A 6,744-nucleotide genomic window follows, 5' to 3' on the forward strand; every position below is an offset into this window, starting at 1 on the left:
ACTGGCACCGGCATTGAAGCAGCGCGCCGGCCGAGAGAGCATCTCCCGCACCGCTTCCTGGTGCACGCGACTGCTCCGTGTTCAAAGGTCGCAATAGCCGGCCACAACATGCATGTAAAAAGTTTTTGCGAGTCCGTGCTACATCTAGCTGTCCTCCCCCAACTCGTCAATCTCTTCCAGTAGTACTAGTACTCCATGGCGCGATCCATCGACAAGCAGGCGGGAAAGTTATCGTATACTCGGTTTGCGGTGAGTGGCATGCCGAGCGATCGTGTGGGGTCGAGCCGTGGAGGAGGGTGAGACATGAACGCGACAGACGTGATTTAAACGTTGGTTTTGCTCGATGGCGCGATCCAACGAAACGAAACGTTGGTTTCTCTCCGTTTCCATTTTTTCTCCGGAAAAACGGAAACTTTCCACTCCATTTTCATTCCTACTCCAAGGTTGCCTCGTTACAACATTCCATCAAATACAAAGGAAAACTAACATGCATGTTGATGCATCTCAATGATTCACAGATCATAGCCAATATTTACTTCACAACTAAAGACAAAAGTTGTGAGAGCGTGTACGAAAGAAAAACTACCGATGGGGTCACTACGACTTAAACCCTAAACCCTAAACAGGATTTAATTTCCTGGCCATGTAGAACATGTTGAAGGAAAGACGGTTGGTACCCTCGGATCATACGATGCTTTTGTGTAGTTCCACTAAAATCGAGTTGAGCATCCCTCATGGCAAAGATATTGAAGAAGTGTGATTGTAATAATAGTACTGGCACTAGTTCATGAGACATAAACTCATCACAAGTAGAAGCCGGTAGAAGTAGAGAAAGATCGACATGGAGATGGAGCTATGTGGGGAGCTGCGGTAGTGGAGCAAGCCGGCTCCAAAAGGAAGATGGACTACCTGGGACGTCGGGCTGTAGCTAGAAGGGCGGTTGGGACGCGGCATCGGCCCATACCGCGGTGACCCCCGATTGGGACACACCGACTGTGGATTTTCTCCCTCGCCAATGTCGACCGCGTCGACGCAGAACATTGTTCCCTTCCCCCAGCTGCGGGATCAGGCCGGATATGTGACCAGCGGTGTGGCCACCGTCGATCTATGCTTGTGAAGAGAGCAACCCAAGCAAGCAGGCTTGTAGCTTAGGCTCCTGCTAGTGTATATATAGTGGTTTTCTTTTTCTCTCCATATCAACCATTTTATATTGCGTACGTGTCATTGAAGAGTGAAATGGTGGTTGCTTCTTCCGACTAACTTACTATGTGATTTGGCTGCTCCTTTAGTTGCCCTACACGTACTCCCCCTACATGTATGCAACAGTCACACGTACATATGGACGCAAAAACGCGCACGACGCCCTAATGCATGCATGTCCGAGCACACGACAGAACACACATGGTCACGCTCAAGTGCTCAACCTACACGTGCATGCACACACATACTCAGCCAGGGTGAGCTAATGACCGTATAAACACCGGAAAATGTATATATTGAGCGCAATGAGCGTATTATGAAGTCCACTGACCTTATTTTTACAAATACTAGTAGAATGCCCGTGCGTTGCTACGGGCTACAATGCATATAAATATTTCTTATTATACCATAGGAAAAGTGCATAAAGCTAGAAATCAAGCAAAAAGAAAAGAGTTCACACTGAAGATTATCAACACAAAAAGCATGTATAACTCTTCAGATTTAATTAGTGCTGAATAAGTAGTTCCCTTTTCATTTGTATTAGGTGTTTCTCTATAGAGTATTTCATTTTTCTGACTGGAATCTTTCGGACACTATTAGTGAGAATCATCGCACACTTTATCAGCCAGGTATGAAGTTTATGACACAGTGAACCAACATCATCACACGACTTACAACATGTGCATCCATGTTGTGGAGGATGACCTCCGTGTCTAACGAATTGTTGAAGATGGAGCCCTGCGCCTCCAGCCTGTGGCGCAGCAGCGAGTAGTTCACCAGGTTGCCATTGTGCTCCACGGTGAGCTGCCCGAACCGGTGCCCGGCAAGGAACGGCAACACCTTGCACAGCTGGCGTCGTCACCTAAGGTGGAGTGGCAGATGTGGCCAATGGTGGCCTGGCCGGGGAGGCTATGTAGGTCTTGGATCCCTGAACACGTCGCTGACAAGCCCCAGGCCTGTGATGGATTTGAGCTTGTCAAGAATCAACTCAACTAAAAACTTCATTCAGCTTTATATATACATGATCATATATGTGCAATGCAAAAAAAATTTGAATAAAGATATATATGGTATAGTTTAGTGTTACAGTCAATACACATTGAATTGCCCATAAAATATTCTTCCATGTCTACCTTCTATACATTGCTCGTGCATGGTCAAAAACCTAATGCTTGCTATAATGTATGTATTCACCGGAAAAAAACTATCTTGAATTTCTTCTGCATGTTTGAGGCAAAATTAAAACCATCATTATTATCCAATTCAAGTGCACTGCATGTCTGCATGAAGACAATAGTCATGGTTAAAGCATGCCACTATAAAATTTGCACAATAATAGAATAAATGTATGCAATAGAATAACAGATGAGAACCCAAACGGCAAAAGTCCCAAGCTTCAATGTATCAAATGAAACTTCAAATCACATACTTGTGTCAAGCTAAATTAACAACATCAACTATTATTAAGTGATATAGAAATTTTTTAAAAGAAAACATGTTTATACTGAATACTATGCAATGTAGCTGCCCTGTAATTAGATAAAGCGATCAATTTATATGTACAGTTTATATATACAATTATTAAGCACGGGAAGCAACCCTTATTCCTCCTCTTTCATGCCATTCAAAGGTAACCATATTGATCAGCGAAGGGCCAATTAGTCAGCCACTAAAACAGAATAAATATTCACCAGGTAATAAAACATATTTGAATTAATGGAAAATGAGAGAGAAGAGGGGGGAAAAGGACTTAAATATATGTCAAAGAAACGAAAAAAATCACCTTTCACTATCTTCAATGTTGAAGTTTCTTCATAATGCCTAAAGACTGAAATCAAGGTTATTGATTTAACACAACATGCCCATATTAGTGACCATGTAAGCTTCAAGGTTTAAAACCTGTAAGAAACCCCTTAAAGTATAAGTGTGAATGGAAGAGAAAATGTGTGGAACTTTCTTGCCTATGTCAAGTCATCGCAACTTGAGCATGCTAATGTATGATCCGCGTCTTTGAAGGGATAAAGGAAACGTCTGCTGCGCAAGGCATCATCAGCAACACTATACCATCATAATCTTATTCAATTTAACACGCGGAAGAACAGTAGGCTTGTAGATGTTTATACTTATGTCAAAGTATTAAGAAATGGGTGTGCAATACAACATGGAGGCATTTCACAGCTATATTCCGCTTGCCTAAATTATGCGATGTTATTTGCTGCGCCTATTATATGTTCGGAGCTGAGCTGTTGTGGCATGGCAGACATGCCGCTGACTCGCTTGAACACCTCTATTTCCATCCACCGGCATATATCATAGGCAACGATGATCTGCATAGGCACATCAGTTGACAACACCCACACAACCACATCAGTTCGGAGGGAGAGGAAGACGCCAAGACCTACTCTTAGTGTCCATGTTAGTAATTCGCATCTCTGTTTTACCTTCCTCATCGTCAAAATTAATGCTAGTAATTTGCTTCCATCTCTATATACACAGGTCGGTGTATATCTAACTTGGGATCGTCTAATATTTAAGCATGTGCTCCTACAAATACAAAAGATCTCAAACAATGGTTGATGCCAAGAACATGAATCACTCACTTGAAATCAAACAAGCAATCTGCAGTTTATTTGTCCCTTCAATACTTTGAAGGGTTACCTTTGTTACCTGCACAAAGGAGCTTTACATACCCGAGAGAACATCATGTTAGTCATAGCAAATAAAGGCAAACATTTCTCTTTCTTGCTTGCTGACCACCACTGCTCGCACCATCCCAAAGTTTGTAGATTCAGTCGTGATCAAGTCTAACTGCTATGGTTACCCTGCTGGACATGTAAATAGAATAAATGAAAAATGCTTAACCGCTAATATATTGGCAGTCTGCTAGTATTTATCAGCTCATAGCATTATATTTTGGATGACAAGTGTATTTGACTGAACATGAAATGTACTGAATAACAGAGTCCAAGTATGTATGCTTAAGCATGACTATCTAGTCATATTAAATATCTTTTAATCATGAAAGGTACCAGGGCATACATAAAGATTGTAACCGATAAAAACAAGTTTTCCCCTTGGCCTCGGCATCTGACTCATTAGGTATATATTATTTACCGATAAAAGCAAGTCAAAAAGCTTCAAAGGAAGCTGATAACTGAGCCATGGAAACTACCGGCATGCATAGATCCAACGATACCAGATTATCTTAATATGAACCCTGGCATTAGTAAAGTATATCAAATTTCTATTTTTACTTGGCGGCAGAATGTACGATGCATTACTTGAAATCAAACGAGCAAACTGTAGGTAATTCTTTATGTCCCTTGAATACTTGAATTGTTACCTTTGTTACCTGCACAAAGAAGCTGTTTAGATACCAAGACAACACATAAGAAATATATATATTGCAAAGAAAGGAAAACATTTCTCTTACTTGCTTTATGACTACCACTCCTCGCACCATCCCAAAGTTCTTGGTTTCAGTCGTGATCCAATCTAACTGCTATAGCTACCCTACTGGACATGCAAACAGGATAAATGAAAAATTCTTAACCACTAATACATTGGCAGTCTGCCAGTATTTATCAGCTCAGCGCATTGACACTATTGATGTTCAGTACGACGACTGTATTTGACAGAACAAGAAATGTACCCAATAACAGAGTCCAGATATGTATGCTTAAACAAAACCATCTAACCATACTATATATCTTCTAATCATGAAAGGTACCAGCTCATACATAATTCCCAGATTCAACCACAAGGAAGAAAAGCCGAAGACTGAAATAGCGCATATATAATACCTAGAATCAAGCAAAAGGATTAAACTTAAGACCAAAGATTGTAAAGGCAATAAATATACCGGAAACATCAAAACGAACTAACTACCCAAGGGCTACCTCACCATTGCCTATGGTCGATGTTGTGGTCTCTTAAATCCTGTCACCGGCGAGGAGATCGAGCTCCTTCCTCTGCCCAACAACTGGTACCCACACAGACTCGTGCTCGGGCTGAATCCAAGGCTTGATGACTACACCGTTGTGGCCATTTGCGACCATGGCAATGTCACCAAGGTCACCTACATGACGAGCGGGGACACGGAGTGGACGCTCTACAGAGGGAACATGAAAGATGTATATTAAAGGCAACCAACTATAACTAATTCTGACATGCCCATTTTCTTCTTAATCTCTGATGCTCATATCCTATCAATGTAAACTTCTTTCATTTAAAGCATAGTCAGAGAGCTGCTGACATACGAATAAAGATTACAAAGTTAATGAAAAACTACCATTTCAGCAAATGTCATGCTTATTTAAGGAATGATACCGTCGAAGCGTGTTGCTTTCTAGCTTGCCACTTGGACCATGGTTGCATCAGTTCAATGGGCTTCCTTTTGCTTTCCCTGGAATGTTGGGAAATTAAAAGGTGAGGATAATTGGATTAACAAATGTAAGATGCTACCATAGATACTACTTAGGAAAAAAGCATCTCGTGTTTAACCTTGTCAAGTTGGAGACTGAATGGACAGAAGGCTCGGTTGATTCCGTCCGTTCTCTTTTAACTCCTCTCGTGGTCGACTGCCCTTGCCTATTTCAACTCAAACACCATCACCATGTTTTTACAACAACAACGACATTGTCCTTCCATATTGAAGATCTCCGGGAGGTCCATATCCTCATCCTGTCCTTCCAATTTGATGATCTCATCCGAAGCGACCTATGAGTCGTTCACGGCGCTAGGTGTAGCGTCGTCCTGCGAATGTATTCTAAAAGTAAAAGAACATGTTTTCCTTGAAGAGAAAAGAGCCAACACACAGTTGAGTTGGATATTCAAGAAAAATAGTACTACCTCTGTTCCTAAATATAAGACATAGTATATTATAACCAAACATCTCTTAAGCAACACTATACAAATGTATTCTCAAAGTTGTATCAATTTATCTTGTACTTGATCAGGGCTACGAGTTGTCAATTCACAATGATAATAGTTGTGTAGTTGCAGAGTTGCTCCATTCAAGTATCTGTAGAATTAGATGTGCAACCAAAAGGGAATCCATACATTAGGCAATTGTAATTCAGAAAACTAAAAAATAGTTCTTGGCTGCAGCATGTACAATGCCCCATCCAGCATAACTTTGCTAAACTCGGTAATCAAATTATTATAATTATAAAAAAGTTAACAAATTAGATATCTCAAAAGACTGGGTGAGGTTTGGCTCATCTCGCCTCCCTCCCTACTGACTACATCCAATGCCGCTCATCACAACGTTGTCATCCTTACATTTGGCAAGCCACAGAGTTGTGGTGTAATTCAAGTTTCCTATGTGCATATGGAATAGAAGTACTTGAATCAAAGAGCGGTATAACAATGTAGCTCTTTCACCATTCTACAAGAAAAATATAGTTGTTTCACAAATCCAAGCATATTTTCTTTTTGTGTGCAAGGAAGTTAAAACAATTTACAATTAATAGATGGGTAAATGGTTTGGGATTTTGCAAGAAGAAAAAACTACAATAGTAGAACTTACACAGACAAAACTGC

General features: G+C 40.9%; 1 long non-coding RNA gene across 1 annotated transcript; it reads right to left on the reverse strand.

Annotated features, from left to right (window-relative positions):
• Window positions 1-2,141: 2,141 nt before the first annotated feature.
• Window positions 2,142-6,411, reverse strand: LOC120972571 (uncharacterized). Its single transcript, XR_012181709.1, has 3 exons — window positions 5,704-6,411; window positions 5,105-5,605; window positions 2,142-4,713 (listed from the first exon to the last, which is right to left on the reverse strand). It is a non-coding gene; the product is annotated as an uncharacterized lncRNA (long non-coding RNA).
• Between the last annotated feature and the right edge of the window lie 333 nt (window positions 6,412-6,744).

Source organism: Aegilops tauschii, chromosome 4 (genome assembly GCF_002575655.3).
Source record: "Aegilops tauschii subsp. strangulata cultivar AL8/78 chromosome 4, Aet v6.0, whole genome shotgun sequence".
Taxonomy (NCBI): Eukaryota; Viridiplantae; Streptophyta; class Magnoliopsida; order Poales; family Poaceae; genus Aegilops; species Aegilops tauschii.